Here is a 16,512-nt window from a genome sequence, read left to right on the forward strand (position 1 = left end):
AAGGTCCTCGAGTCTTTGGGCAAATGCAGTTATGCTATTTCAGGGAGGCATATGCGGCAAGCCAACGCAGACGCCCTTTTAGCCACAGCTAACCAGAAGCTGTGGCGGGAGCTCGGGGAGTTTGTACCTGACCTCCCTTTGGAGCGGCAAGCCACCTTTAAGGCTGGTCTGAAGCCCGGGCAGTTGCGCAGGACCTCACATAGTCTTCGGTCTCCCACATCGACACAGCCAGCAGAGGGCTGTGCATGTGTGTCGAGATAAGAACGACGGCATGGATGCATGCCACTAAGATTTCATCTGACGTGTAGGAGCGGATCCTAGATTTACCTTTTTAGGGCTTGGACCTCTTTCATTGATCAACTGATAAGTTGACAAAGAAGAAAGTCTACACTAAAACTGCCAAGTCCTTGGCCATCCTAACGGAGCCAGGGCAGAAGTCCTTCCCTCTTTTCAGGGCAGGACCGAATTCAAACCCAGCACTTTAACTGTCTTCAATGGGTTCCAGGACCGCCCACGACAACAGGAGAAAGCAGCAGAGGACTTTGCGCGTGTTTTTCTGATCACCCTCCTCTGCCCCACCAAGAAACAGTGACGTCAAGGTTGGGGAGCTGACTAGCTCTTTTCCAGTGCAGCTGGAAGCATCTCTTCAAGAAACCTTGGATCCTATCCATAGTCTCCACAGGCTTCAGTCTACCTCTTCCTTTTTTCCACTCTACTCTTTTACAGGAGGTCCTTTCGCTCTTGGAGATTGCGGCAATAGAACTGGTTCCTCAGTCAGACATGGGCTCCGGTTTCTACTCCAGGATTTTTGCGGTACCCAAGAACAACCAGGCTGGCGTGAGGGTTGTCCTGGACCTGTCATTTCTCAATCTGTCTTTACCGCTAGAACGCTTCAAGATGAATACTCATGCTCCTCTCAGGATCTGGTCTTCCTTGGAGTGTGCTGGAACACGGCCGTTCAGTGTGTGTTCCCCACGCCCAAGAGGCTCCTCGCAAGGCAATAGGGCACTTCTAGCAAACTCGACCAACTTGCAGTGGTGGTTCCAGCACCTTTTGGGTCTTATGACCTCCTGCATGCTCACTGTGCAGCATGCTCACCTGAAGATGAGGGTCCTCCAGCTCCACCTGGCAGGCGATTGGGATCAGGAGACGGGGTCTCAGTCGGACAGGATCACAATACCCCTGCTCCTCCTGCCCATGGTCCATGGTAGAAGCCCTCCTTCATATCAATCTGCTCGAGCTCAGGACAGTGGACCTGGCCCTCAAGGCATTTCTGCCCCTCATCAGGGACATGTCTGTTCTGGTCAGGACCAACGATTCTAGTACAATGTTTTACCTGAACAAGCAGGGTTGGCACCCGTTCCCCCCTCCTCTGCATGGAGGTGGTTTCGATCTGGGAATGGGCCCTGACGGAGGGGGTTTGGATTTCAGCAGTCCACCTCCAGAGGCACAGCAATGTTGAAGCGGACCAGCTGAGCCACTTAGGGTTCAACACCTACGAATGGGAGTTGCCCCAGTTCCAGCGTTGGGGGGTTCGCAGACCTGGACTTTTTCGCATCTCTTCTGAATTCCAAGTGCCCCCAGTTTGCTTTGTGGGCAGAATGGGGTCGTGGGTCTCTAGGAAACAGCTTCCAGATCTGCTGTCACGGCCGCAGGTGTTATGCGTTCCTGCCTCCCCCTATGTTCCAGCAACGCTCTGCAAGTTCTGGGCTTTGGTATGCTGCAGCCTCATCGTGATTGCCCCCAACTGGCCTCCGAGAGCCTGGTTTTCAGATCTGCTGCAGTTGTGCTCCCAGGGCCCGGTCCACGTTGTGATCAGCAACAGGTGCTTCCTGACGTAGCAGGGTAGTGGAGCATCTGGGCCCAGCCAGGCTGGTGCTGGCGGCTTGGTTCCAGAGCACCTAAGGCTTCAGCAGGATCAATTTTCGGATGACAACTGGGACATCATTCAGCAGGCCAGGAAGCCCTCTACTCGGTCCCAGTATAAGAGCAAATGTACTAGGTTCTGCCTTTGGGTGCATGACAAGTCTGGATCCTGTAACCTGTCCTCTGGATGACATTCTGACTTGTTCAGAACACCTGGCTTGCTCTGGAGTTCACGTGGATACTTGCTGCACTTATTTGGTGGCCAGTGGGGCTTACAAGAATTCCACATAGCATGTGTTTTCAGGGTCCAACCCAGTGGTTAAGGCCAATGTAAAGGTGTTGTTTAGGCTTTTTCCTCCGGTGCATAGACCGCGTTCGGTCTGGGACCTCAATGTGGCTTTTGCAGCTTTACAGCGCAAACCTTTGGAGCTACTGGCCTACGTTAACATCCGACTCATAACGCTAAGGACAGTTTTGCTGATGGCGCTTACCTCTGACCGCAGGGTCAGTGAACGGCAGGCGTTGTGTTTGTGCGAGCCCTTCACCACGTTTCACAATCACCCAAACCTATTGCCCAAGGTGGTGTCATGATGCCTACCCCCAGGGACCCAGACCAGGTCCAGCCACCCCGGAAGCAGGCATCAAGTTATTTTGGGCAAGCCCAAAAACCCCTGCTAGGGGCTGTTTGGGTGCGGTCCTGGCGCCTATGGCGCCAGGCTCATATGGAGAGTCAGTCCTGTTGCCAGGCTCATAGAGTAGAGCTTACCTGATGCAGACCATGCTGCAAGCTTACCTGATGCAGACCATGCTGCAAGAGCTCCAAGCCAAATGAGGCTTGGAAGGGACTATTTTACCTAGGGACTATTTTTTTACTCGGGTGGGGCTGGGGAGGAATACTTACCTGGGACTACTTTGGGGGCTATTTAAACCACGCCCGAAGAGCAGCACACGCTTCGTGTTATTCTGCATCCAGCAGTGTAACGCTCACCGTGCCTGCAAGTCTGCATCCAGTCTTCTGCCACGCCCCTCTCGATTTTGGAGCTCTTAGAAAAAGGGAGAAAGAAGGAGAAAAGGTTAGAACAAGAGCAATACTGTTAATCCTTACCTGAATTCCCGATCCATCGCGCCTTCGAGCTGGAAGAAAGAAGTTCTTTTATGTGCATCGCCTTGCCTGCTGCAGCGCCGCGCTGAACTCACCGGCCTTTGCAGCATCTTCACATTCCACTGCATCCTCCTGCATGTTCCCGCCGCATTCCGGCACCTAAGGAGTCGACAAGAACAGCAAGGTGAGCCACGGGAATACACAGAGGAATATTGGTAATAGACTTACCTGATTTTACCACCGGGGGTACTATTCCTCTTCACGGGTTGGGTCCCTAAGAGGAAACAAAAGGACAGCAAGGTGAAACAAAGGGATTATCAAGGGGAACCCTCCTCACCACATTAGACTAACCTGATTTTACCGCCAGAGACTTCCCTGAGACTTCATACTTTCTCTCAGTGCCTGAATAAGGGAGAAAGCAACAGGTTACATATTGACATTATTTATCGAACTGTGTTGGAAATACAAATCCTTACCAGAATATTACCGGTTGCCACGAGGAACTCTTCACTAGGGTCAAGCTGCAATCTGCAAGGAATCGGACAAGAGTGAAAGTCAGGCATTTGAACTCTTACGAACTACAAACTTTTCGGAGTCAATATTGTTCTGGAACTCACCAATTTCTTTGAGCCAGTGAAGCAACTGGTTATCAACGCGCCCCTGCGCTCAATGCAGGATGGAGAGCTCATCTTTTCAAACCATCAAAAGAATATTCCTACGGGCCAAGCAAACTAAGCTAGGTGGGCCAGCCCAGTCCGTCATCTCGGCCCTATGCGTCACATTGGTGGAGACCGCAGCTGTCCAGTTCAGATCGACGCCTCTGTGGGAGCCAGGTGAGCGTAACAGGTGGTCTCTCCATTTCATTTAAATCAAGAGATCTGCTTGCCAGAGTTCTTCCTGAAGCCGCAGTCAGAGGCAGAGAAGGCTCTGCATTCCTTGGACCTCAAAGTCCTCAAGTTTTACCTCTGTCGGACGAAATCCTTCAGGAAGTCTGAGGCATTGTTTCACTTTTGGGGGCTTCTCCCCTGGTTCTCAGGCTTCCAAGTCTTCCATCGCCTGTTGGATGGTTCAAGCCATTTCAGAGGCATATACGGCCATGGGCAAGCTAGTCCCGGAGGGGATTCATGGCCATGCAGTTAGAGCTAAGGCCATGGCTGTCGCCTTTCAGGGACATGCTTCTTGTGATGTCATCAGCAGGACGGTTACTTGGCAACTCTGTCGACCATCTGCAAGTACTATTCCCTGGACACCAGCTCCAGGCCCCATGCTGAGTTCAGTCAAGCGGTTCTAAAGAACCCTTTTGCTTCGTCCTAGATACGAGGTAGGTTGTCACAGCTCCACTCTATGGTCTTGTTTGGTGCTATCACCCACAAGAATGGAGCAAAGGGGACGGGTCATATGAGTAATTTAGGTTACTCACTGTAGTGACTAGAATACTCATAGTCCATAATCCCCATTCCTTTATATGTCCCACCCACTTTCCCCAGCTTTTATGCCAGAAGCTAATCTGTTATAGGTGTAGCCAGGTATCTAAGCGTCTAATGTGTTCAAAGGGGACTGAGGTGAGGCACCAGAGGGCGGGGCCTCAGCGGGGTATTTCCCACACCCGAGGCTGCGCCCCGCACGATATACTAAATTTAAAGGGGATGCGCAATTTTTTACTGCCAAAGTTTCTGGTACCGTCCCCATGTTGGAGGACGCCCAAAAGGTTGGAGGAAAGGGGTCTATGTACTATGAGAGTACTCTAGTCACTACAGTATATAATTTTAATTTCTCCTCTAAACCAATCACTGTTCTCTGGGTCATACTGCCCCCATCCAATGATAGTCCTCTCCCTAATTTCCACCCCTGCTGGCCATCTTCAGATTTTTACTGCATGCTTTAAGGTTGGGAGTCCACTTCTTCGCCAAGCTATTTTGTGTCTTTTTGAGTTTTTCTAATATATTTTTACAAACCTTGACCGATTTTTGCTTAATCTTTCGACCTAAGGTCGATTACAGGCAGCGGAGACCCGCTGTCAGCAAAGATTATCCTACATCAGGGATCTTCCATCAAAGTTTCGACAAGGGCCGGGCTTGCGCCTCAACCATCTCTGAGCAGAAGAGGTGCCTCTTCAAACTCTGTGCGAAGTGTAGATTGAGAAGTGTGTATCTTGAGGATCGGCACCATAAATGTATGTATTGCCTGCATCCATACCATGATGAGGAGGGATTCGAGGTCTGCAGTGGGTTCTCAAAGAAAACTAAGAAGGACCGCTACAGCAGGTTGGCAGGGTGGCTCAAGTCAGACAAGGCCTCTGACTCTGCTTCTGAGCACGATTATGTCTCACCCAGGACCGGTGGGTCCCACAAGCGAACTCCCTCGGAAAAGAGGTTGCAGTCCTTTGAAGACACCCCACCCTCAGGGATCCAAAAGAAGGCAAGGCTCCAGGATGCTAATCCCACTGGGTTCGCCGTGGCTGCAAGTCCCAGCACAGAGAGTATGTGATCGCTGTCACCAACTACTTCCACGGCTAGCCTTCCTGTGAGGGGTGCTCCCTCTAAGAGAAAATCACTGACTCCTTTGAAACTGCGCCTGCCATCAGCGGTCAAGCCGGTGATGGAAAGCTCTGAAGGTGGCCCTTCGCTGCCACCTTCAGCGACATCATCGTCCAAGTCTACATTTCCATTGGCTGCTCCGCATCCCAGAATGACTGCATTGTCGAGGACCACAAACCCTGTCGACGAAGGCTACTGCTACCACTCCGTTGACAACCTAGTCGACAATCCTTATGGCCTCATGAAAAGGGGACCTGGCCATGAAGGTGATGTCCACGGTCACAGCGCCAGACACTCCTTGGGTGTCCCTACTGCCAAGGCGTGAAGCAGCTGCGACAGTGCTATTTAGGCTAAAGGCACCCCAGGGATGGGGACAACTCCCCTCGCCATTCCACTCCAGAGGTCTCCGCAGAAGCAAAAGGGTAGGATCCCTCCTGCTGGTCCTAAGAAGGGTGGAGGGCAACGTGCGGCTCCAGGTAAACCGGTGTAGATCTATACGAGCTCCGACGAGGGCGGCGATAATCTGCCCGAGGACTATTAATCAAACCGCAAAGGTGCGGGGTTCCCACGAGGTGAGCCTTGTTCTCCCCCGCACCAGAGGAAGCGCATCAGCCCGGACCCTACGCTGCTTGCTTCTTTCATTCCTTAGCCAACAGACATGTGATTGGACATTCAATGGATTGCTTTTCTCCCACAGATTCCTCATCTTGATAGATACCCCTATCCATCTCTGCTGTTCGGAAACTTTTTCGACATGGGGCGTAGTGGACTTCGTCGATTGTCGCCTCGTCTTGCTGGGTGCTTGATCGTCTGCTCTGGACGTGACATCAGGCGTCGTATAAATACCCTGTCACTACGCCCCATGCTTCAGTTCCTTTTATCCGCGTGCTTCCACAATGCATCGGGAACACGGTTTACTCAATGTTTTTCTGTCAAATATTTATTCAGAAACCTTGACTGCAATGTCTACTCACCGGATTTCAGGCTTCAAATGGTGCACCGATTGCGAGGCCAAAATGTTGGTGACCGAACCCCACGACGTCTGCCAGTGGTGCTTGGATGCGAGTCATGACACAGAGGTCTGCACGTCGTGTTCTAAAATGCAGCTGAAATCCCTGCGTGAGAGAGCCGGGAAACTGGCTTTGGGCCGACCGTCAAAATCTCTGGCGCGGTCACTCGTTCGGTCTTCAGAGGGCGATACGGAGTAGGCCACCCCTGAAAAGGAAAAGTATAGTCATTGTAAGAAAACTGTGGTGGTCCCACTTTAGAAGCAATTTTTCTTAGTCTTCTTCGCGTAAGAAGAAACAGCGCCACCACCGACGTGAATCGTCGAAACGAGGTAAGAGACCAACCACTTGACAAGAGTGGGAGAGTTTTAATACTGAAATGCTGGAAATGTTTAAACAGCAGGCTGCCCCCCCCCTCCTCTGACTAGCAAGTCTTAGCATCTAAAGCAGAGCTTGGTGCTCCCAAGCCCACGCTAGCTTGTCCGTCGACTCCATTGACATCGACCAAGCCTTCATGCTCAACGTTGACAAAGGCGCAAACAACATTGACGGTTGTCCACGTTTTCTTTTGTCACGTTATCGAGGACAGGATTTTTTGAGTCGATGCAGTCGATCTTCGACATAAACCAGCCAGACGACCAAGGGGACATTGTCCCAATTTATTCTGGCACTGGCGGAGTCACTTTTATTTTCAACAACCAGGCACATTTATTAGCATTAGCCCAAGGTTTATAAGATGCAAGTGGGCTGGACACATCCCTAGATCTTGAGTTCCAAAAAGGCCAACCCTACAAGCATACTCATGCTAAATTCAGGGCCTTAGTGGACACAGTGGTAGACACCTTTGGCTTAAAAAGCTTCTGCTGCACCCCTTCAGGGCATGAACTCACTGATATTCTGGACAAAGGTCTAACAATCGAGTATTATATGCTGCTTTTCAGTCCAGCTATAGCTGACCCCTTAGCTTCCTTATGGCAGCACCCATGCACAATGCCTTCCGTATGTGCCAATTGCCGGTAAGAGGAGATACTTCTTTCCTCTCCTCGCACCCTTCACCAGAAGGGTTGGTAGTGCAAGCTGCCACTATCACCACCAGACCTGCAGCCTCTATGTCCAATCTACCTCCAGTTAGAGAGGGTAAAAAACGTCACACCATGGCCAAGTACATTTTTACTACAGGCAGTATGGCCTTAAAAGCCACTAATGTAGCATGTGGCTTTGCCAAATATTCTTTTGTTATATTGAAGGCTGTAGAACAAGCCACTAAATACATCCCGGAAGGGGAAATGCAGGATGGTTTTATACGGCTGGTGGAGGATGGGAAGCAGGTGGTCAAGCAGTTGTTAGAAACGGGCCTGGATGTTTCGGACTGCGTTGGGCGGTCAGTGGGATCGGCAGTAGTAATGAGAAGACAGGTCTACTTGAAAACCTCTGGATTCTCCTCAAATGTCCAGAACAGGCTGATAGAAATGCCCTTTGAGGGAGATATGCTTTTTGGAGAAAAAGCTCATGACTCTTTAGAAAGATTCGAAGAGTCCAAAATTGCCGCAAAGTCGCTGGGCCTAGCTGCACAGCCAGCCAGGCCTGCCTTTAGCTTTGCCTCAAGAGGCAGAGGCTATAGACGCTATGTACCTTATGGCAGGAAGCAGAAGGTCCTGCCTGCCAGGCAGGCGCAGAGGCCTTTCTCGCATCCCAGAAGGGGCAGAGAGGCTTCTAGGGGCCAACAGCCAGCGGCGGGGGTGGCTCTATCCTCTAAGCTGCTTTGATTTTCCCTCCCACGACTTACCGGTTGGTGGACAGTTGGCAGGACATTGGCCCCAGTGGCAGGAGATTACCTCCGATGCATGGGGCCTGTAAAGGATTTGGTGGGGCTGTTGTCTGCCCTTTTTAAGAAAGCCACCGGACAGACCCCCACCGCCTCCAATCCAACCGGGAGCAGAGTTCCAGGAAGAGCTGAGACCCTGTTGTTGAAGGATGCTGTGGAAGAGGTACCCCCGATGAGAGAGGGTCAGACTGGTATTTCCGGTATTTCCTGGTGCCCAAGAAAGGAGGAGAGCTCTGTCTCGTCCTGGACCCCAGGGCTCTAAAGAAGTTCCTGACGATGGACAAATTCAGGATGGTGATGTTGAGGGAAATTCTCCACGCTCTCGAACTTCAGGACTGGCGGGTGTCAATAGACCTACAGGATGCTTATTTCCATGTGTCAATACACCAAAAGCAGAGGAAGTTCCTAAGATTCTTCATCAGGGACAAGCACTATCAGTTAAAATTGCTGCCCTTTGGGTTGATCTATGCTCCAAGTGTCTTGACCAAGCTCATGGCGGTAGTCGCGGCTCACCTCAGGAGATCCGGGGTCCATGTATTTCCATACCTGAACGACCGACTGATCCGGGGGAAGACAGCGTGATAAAGTCTTATCTCATCTAGATTGCACAGGCTGGGTTTCTCCCTCAACTTGAAGAAGTCCCATCTAACACCAGTCCAAAAGCTCCAGTGCATCGGAGTAATCCTAGATAATCGGATAGGGAAAGCTTTCCCTCCCGAACAGAGAGCTGACAGCATAGCACAGATGGTACATTTGCTTCAGAACCATGCCACTTTACCAGTAGCTTCATTCCTCTTGGGTCTCATGGCCTCCTGTATTTTACTAGTGCCATAGGCTAGGCTGCATATGTGGTCCCTTAGTGGCTCCTAATGGACCAGTGGAATCAATACCTGGGAGCACTCACAGATCCTCTCTGGGTGTCCAACCAAGTGGTCCTCACCCTCGATTTGTGGGACAACCACAGCAATTTTATGGCGGGGGAACGCTTCTGGCTTCCTTAGCCTCAGACCTGAGTGGTCACGGATGCCTCTCTGAAAGGTTGGGGCACTCACTGCGAGGACTTGAGGGTGAACGGCATTTGGTCAGCGACAGAAGACAGGTGGCACATCAACAGGCTGGAGTTGTAAGCCATCAGGCTAGCCCTGAGGGCATTCGTCCCATCCCTCAAGGGGAAGCATGTCCTGATTCATGACGGACAACAGGTGGCCATGCTCTACCTGAACAAACAAGGTGGTGTGCGCTCTTGCCCCTCTGCACAGAGCCGATTAAGCTGTGGTTCTGGTTACTGGAGAATCCGATAGCAGTCTCAGCAGTTCATCTGGCGGGCACAGAGAACAGTTTTGCGGATGCTCTGAGCAGGCAGAGCATGGTCTCACAAAAGTGGGAGGTCTTCTCTCTCTGGGGTACCCCAGCAATGAATCTGTTTGCAACAGAGTCCAACAGGAAGTGGAAACAGTTTTGCTCAAGGAAATTCCCTGTGAACGGTGCCCTGGGGGACACGGTTCTGGTGGACTGGACTTTACCTCGCCACTATGCCCTCCCGCCACCCCCACCTATTGCCTTAATTCCTTGGGTTCTCTGGAGGTTGAGGAGATTTCGAGTGACCATGATCTTGATTGCTCCAGATTGGGTGAGGAGAACTTGGTACTCCGATCTCCTGGATCTGTCTGCCTCACCGGTTGCCTCGGTGTCTGGATCTCCTGACGCAGCTGGAAAGTCGGGTGCTTCACCCAATCACAGACTCCTTCAAACCTCATGCGTGGCTCTTGAGAGGATGAGGTATGATGACTGGGACCTCTCAGAAGAAGTACTTGAAGTGTTGCTGGCTGCATGCAGACCGTCTACAAGATCTCAGTACGCGTGCGGGTGGAGAAGATTTGAGGCATGGTGCAGGGAACGCGAGATTGACCCTCTCTCTTGCCCCGCCACTACAGTGATGGAGTTACTTCTGTCACTGGCCTCAGCAGGCCTTCAGGTCACCACAGTCAAAGGATATTTGGCGACCTTGTCTGTGTTCAAAAGGTCCCCTGATGAGTGTTCTTTTTTCGCTATTTCGGTCATGGCCCAATTCCTGAAGTGCCTTCTCAATAAGTGTCCGCCAATTCTTTTTTTTGTCCCAGATTGGGATCTTATCCTGGTTTTGACTTATTTGATGGTGGCGCCATTCGAGCCCATGCACTCTTGTTCCATAAGGCTGTTATCCCGTAAAACAGCATCCTTGGTTGCAATCACGTCACCCAGGAGGGTTAGTGAGTTGCAGGCGTTGTGCTGTAGACTTCAATTTTTAGGTTTATTTCGGGAGAAAGGTTCTCTCAAAGTCAGACCTGGCTTCCTTCCTAAAGTTGTTTCAGAGTTTCACCTTTCTCAGTCTATTGATTTGCCTGTCTTTTACCCTCCATCCCATCCCACGAAAGAGGAAGAGCTGTTCCACTATCTTGACCCCAAAAGAGCCTTACGTTTTTATGTGGTTTCGAAAAACTGACCAGTTGCTTGTTGCCCATTCATTATCCAGTAAAGGTCTCGCCATAACCAAGCAAACCCTGTTGCGTGGGATTATTTTATGATATTCTTCCTTTCCTCTCCTTCCCCCAGAAGCTCACTGCCTTCAGAGCTTTGGTTCTCTCTGGGCTGGAATACTGCAACAGCTTCTTTCTAAATCTGCCTGCTTCTACTCTCTGCCCTCTGCAACTCATCCAGAACAGGACTGCGAGACTTGTCTTTGGCCTCAAGCCCAGGGATCGTATCGCTCCAGGACTGAAATCTCTGCACTGGCCCCCAGTGGCTGCGAAGATTAAGTTCAAAACCCTCTGCATTGTCCACAAGGCCTTCTGGGGCCTGGGGCCTTAATACCTCCAAATCTCTCTTCCAAAATATGTTCCTTCTCGAGCTCTTCGCTCATCTCCCTGCAACTCCTTGAGGGTCAGTCGCTTCTCCAAGCAACGACTTGGTGGTAGATCTCTTTCTTCGGCTGGGGCCTCCCTCTGGAACAGCCTCCCTGAAACTTGAGGAGAGTTGGAGGGTGGGCGTTGAGAGGATGTGGGAGGCTGAGAGTTCTGTGATAGGGTGGGTGGGAAAGATGGTTTGGAAGTGAGAGGGGGATCAGCGGGGGTAGTTGGGAGGGGGGCATGCATTGCACAATTCAGGTTGAGCCAGAGAGCTCCTCTGGTCAGAGAGTTGGGGGGAGTGTGGAGAGTGTTTGGTGGCTTTGGGACGGTATGTGTGTGGGGTTCAAGTGGAGGGGTTGGAGGTGAAAAGGGTTTGCAGGGTGTAATGTGGGTTCAGGAACGAGGGTGCAGGATTTAGGGCGGAGGGGTTGTATTTGGGAATGTCTGAGAGCTCCATGTGTATATGAGTATGGTATTGTGTGGTGATTGGCGGTTCTTGAGTGAGGGGTTTTAGGTGCTTGTGGTACTGGGTTCAAGAAAGAGGGTGCAAGGGTGATGGATCGAGGGCAGATGGGGTGTATTCCAGAATGCCTGAGAGCTTCTCTTTATGGCAGTGGCAGTGTATGTGCGAGTGACTCTGGGTGAGTGAGGTGCTGGTGGATGGGAAAGGGGCGATGGGGTAGAGATCTAGGTTGTCATTGTATCCAGCTTCAGTGTGTGCTGATCGCCATGGTCATATAAGGGTGTGGCTGGAAGGTGGGTGGGATTGGAGGGTCTGGGAGTGTATGAGGTTGAGATACTACCGTAGATGGGAAGGCTAGATTTGGGAGAGACTGATCGGTGTGCGAAGATGCACAGATTTGAGGCACCAGCATCTTGTATAAGCAGTTAAATTAGACACAGCATCAATGAGTATAACTGTTTGAGTAGAGCTACCTGGCTGCTCTGAAGGTGCCCAAATGTGAGACAGCAGCAGTAAATTAAGATAGACAATGTTGAGACTGCAGCAACAACTTTAATTGGGCGGTTTTGGGGTAGCTGGCTATTGGGTTAGAAAGTCCAGATCTAAGACGAGCAGCACAGGAGTGAAAAACCGCTACATTACACTGACAGCAGCTAGTGTACTGAATTCAGACTACAGCAACAGGCATATAAACTACCAAATTTGGACAGTTGGTTATTGGGAGAGAGTGTTAAAAAATGGAGACAGAAATGGTGGGTATAGACTGTTAGATTATTAGGGTCACATGAGTGCCAGGGTTTTGGGGAGATAGGACTGGAAGGGGAAACACCTAAAGATGAGGTACAACAGTAAATGCAGTAACGCCTAGACCTGGGACACCTGGACAAAGGGAGAAATCGCCCAAAGTAAATTCAGTAAAATCTAGATTTGGGACACCTGGATAGAGGGAGAAAGTGCCTAGAATGGGGGCACATTAGTAAATGCAGTAAAACCTAGATTTGGGACACCTGGATAGAGGCAGAAGTGGCTAAAAATGCCTACTCCCCCGGGATCTTCCATTCAGGTGCCCATGGAAGGGCCATCGCTTTTGGATACCGACCCTGGGGGTCGACAAGCGAGGGAGGGTCATGGGGGATTGGTAGGAGAGTAACTTAGGGTGAGACATGGTATTTCCCCTTCCTGGTTGCTGACAAACCCACTCTCCTTCAGTCTTTATGGGGTATTTCCACTCTCACCCTATTTCCAACAAGTACTGGGAAGAGGCAAATGGGAGCAATGAAGATTACACACCATAAGGATACAAAGGGAGGCCTAGCATCTGACACCTTTGAACTGTCTGCCTAATAGTCAGGCAAGGTCAGGCACATTTCTGCATTTGTGCACACCTGACTCCAATTGACTCTCACCTACGATATAAAAAGGGTGGTTCTGCCAGAGTCAGAGCGAGTTCGGGAAGCTGACTGGACCAGAGGAGCCAAGGAGCAGAAGACTGTAGAAAGGGAAGCCCGGAAGAACCGGTGGAGTGTGGGACGCCGAGACGCTGGCCCAGTGTCTGAAAGGGGCTGCAGCGTGGCTAGGGAGCCGTGTCTCTGAGAAGCCGGAGCAGGACAGAAGGCAGTCTGTTGGCCTTGTTCAGACCAGTGCTTGTTACCCTGGGACGTGTGCCGGTCCCAGGGGTATCCGAGGGGCAGGTGGTCAGACCCTGACCTCGACCCAAGAACCATTTTACCTATTCACCAGCGCTGTGCTACTATTGGTGAGTTTCCTGAGCCAGAAAGAAACCCAGTAGCGTGCGGGTGACTGGAGCGGGAGTAGGAGCGATGAGAAACCAACAGCCCGGTGAGTGAAAGCAGGAAAAAGCGAGGCAAGAAAAGGGGAAAAAGGCAAACCAAAATAAGCAAAAGCGAAGAAAGCAAAGCAAGTGAAAGCTGAAAAGCGGGAAGAAAGTAAAGCGGGGTAACAGAAAATGGCCCTAGAAGTGCGGAAATACAGAGAGACAGAGCAAGTGCGCTGGCGCTGCGGAAACAGACAATATTAAGTGATGAAAAGGGGTGCAAGTGACCCGAAACCGAGAAAGACAATAAAGAGAGAGAGACAGAGAGAGAAGGAAACTGGACCACTAAGAGAGGGTGCGCAAGCGACCTGAAAGTGAGAAAGACTGTGTAAGCGACCCAAAATAAGTGCAGAGAGTGCAAGAGGCACGGACATTATAAAATGAAGGTGCAAGAGAGCACATCAAAAAGCAAAGAGAATTGTGCAAGAGCTACAGGAATAGTGAAAAGTAAGGAGAAGTGTGTAAGAGGCATGGAAAGGTGGAAAGAAGGTGCAAGGGTGCACGATAGAAAAAGAAGGGGTGCAGGAAGCACAGTAAAGAGGAAGAGGCACAGAAGAGGTACCAAAAAATAAGGAGAGGTGTTGGAGGTCAGAGTGGTCGTGCCTGGGAGGCGCAAAGAACCCAACGTTCTCAAAAGTCTCTGATTACTGCCCCCACGAAAGAACAGTACGGTGAAAGGTATATCCTGACAAGAGGAACTTTTTGTTTGTTTGTTGAACTGCGTAAAGAGGGGCGTAGGCTTCGGGAAGGGAACCCGAAAAAGGAACACTAAAGAAATGTTTTAACTTTGTGAAAAGAGGCCTAGACTTGGTGAAGGGAACCCTGAGAGGCCTAACAGGAACTGTGTTTTGTGTTTGGAACTGGAAGGATCAAAGCTTGGGGAAGGGAACCCCAAGAGACCCAGAGACATTGAGAACTCTAATGACTTGCTGCAAGAGTCCTATGTGGAAGGTTCCAAGGGCAATCCTGTTGATTTGAACTACTTTTAACTGGCAGAACTACACCTATGGGTACGATTACCTGAAACCAGCTGTGGTTTACATTTCCTTTTGAATCACTGTTTTCCTTTAAGAAGACCCCTATCACATTTGAGTTAAGAGTGAGGGCAAGCATAGGGTTGGACTCAGACAAAATTGGTTTTGGATTTACGGACATCAACGGCCCTTAGAAGCATCAGTTGATGGAACAATCCTCTTAGAGTTAGGGCCAGGTACGCATTACACCAACCCCACCAAGTTTGACAATGAAAGTTTTCAAACTGTTAATTTTGAGTCTGTGTGTCTCTTGATACCATGCCTGTCTCACGGGGGCCCAACAGTAAATGCAGCAGCACCTAGATTTGGCACACCTGGATAGAGGGAGGAGAAGTGCCTAAAAAGGGGGGCACAACAGTAGATGCAGTTAACACCTAGGTTTGAGATGAGTGCCCAAGATGGGGACGCAAGAGTTAATTAAATGGTACTTAGCAGTTGGGTTGCAGCAGCAATAGGACTATAACTTACAAGTCAGCAAGCATTGGTAAGCAATTTTATGAAGGTGAGCGAGGCGGTAGGGCTTTCCGTTATACAGTAATTGCTGCATTCCCCTCCCAGGCTACTTTTACTGTGTCAGTTGCTGCTGGTTAATGGTGGCAGGTTTCCCAGAGCAGCCCTGAACAGAGAGTTATAAAACCACTAAAGTATGCTGGTCCCCCAGGATTTATGGGCATTGAAGAAGGAGCTAGTACTTCAGGAGAAAGATGGTAGCTTTGTGAAACAATTCAAGAAACCAATATGTTTGAGTTGGTTATAGAAAAGTATTGGATTGAGGCCATACACTGTTCACTGAGGATATTGTTCCAGAATGTCAAAGCATTGACTGTCTTGTTTCCATTTTTCTTTCCTTTTTTTGCTAATGGAATTTCTAAACACCATTTGGTCCATCTGGACGAAAACCCTCCTTCAGCATGAAGCTTCTAGGATAGCTGCTTAAGTTGTGATCTGAGGATTTGAACCTTCGTTAAGGAATGAAGAACTGCTTAAAAAGTGTAAATCTAGGATTGTTGGAGGCCTACTAGTTGTGCATTATTTAAGCTGAAAGCCTGCTATTGTCCAAGTTGGAGCAGCATTTGACCAGTCTGTATATATCATTAGAGACTGTTAACAGAGTGATAGGCTAGCTAGATATTCTGTGACCAAACATAGCTGGCATCAAAATCAAGACTCTACATGATGATAATCTTAAAACCCAATGGCTACTCACTTCCCAGATATGGAAAAAATTGTATTTGGTCCACTGACCTAAACTCTCTGATGGGGGCATTATTGGTTTCACTTGTCATAAACAAATGAAATTAGGTAGCAGGCACATTGGACATGTTTGGAGATGAGCACATCACAAGAGTTGGATGTAAAATCCAGTTAAATAACTGATGAAACCATAGCGAGAGCAAGCTAGGCCAACCCATTTAGTCCAAAGAAAAGAAAAATAACAAATTCTGTCTTCAATGGATTCTATTTTTAAATAGAAATCGAGCATAATTTTTTCAAAATGGATCAAACTCCTAGCTGGATTATACACTTATGTAAATTAGGGTCATCTGTGTACAGGTGTACGTCATTTTCTTGGCCACTCCAATCCTACATCAATAGGTTTACCACCATGGAAGACTTTGGGTCTAAAAAGGTATGTATTACATTTCTTTCAGTGGTTTATAAAATATGCTTTCAATAATGATTTTATAGTAAGGTTTTGTGAAATTGCAAATGTTTCTTTGTCCACATTATGTATCCATAGTGGCCTTGTTATCTGAAAAGTAATTGGACAAATTCATATATTTAATACATTGGGCCTCATCATGAGTGTGGTGGTCCGGAAACAAGGTTGCCGGTAATCTTACCAGCATCCTAGTTTCCGGACCGCCACACTCCCAAGTCTGCCTGCCTGGGCCGCAGCGCCCAGCAGGCCTGGTCCTGCCGAGCGCAACGGCCCGTTAGGTAGACTCGCAGAAGCAC

The 16,512-nt window shown here is 49.6% G+C and overlaps 1 protein-coding gene across 8 annotated transcripts in view; it reads left to right on the top strand.

The window, feature by feature from the left end:
• The window catches only part of ANK3 (ankyrin 3), a 2,768,233-nt gene that overhangs the window by 2,635,113 nt on the left and 116,608 nt on the right, over nt 1-16,512 (top strand). The window lies entirely within an intron of this gene.

Source organism: Ambystoma mexicanum, chromosome 8, assembly GCF_040938575.1.
Source record: "Ambystoma mexicanum isolate Mex_15411 chromosome 8, UKY_AmexF1_1, whole genome shotgun sequence".
In the NCBI taxonomy this organism is placed as follows: domain Eukaryota; kingdom Metazoa; phylum Chordata; class Amphibia; order Caudata; family Ambystomatidae; genus Ambystoma; species Ambystoma mexicanum.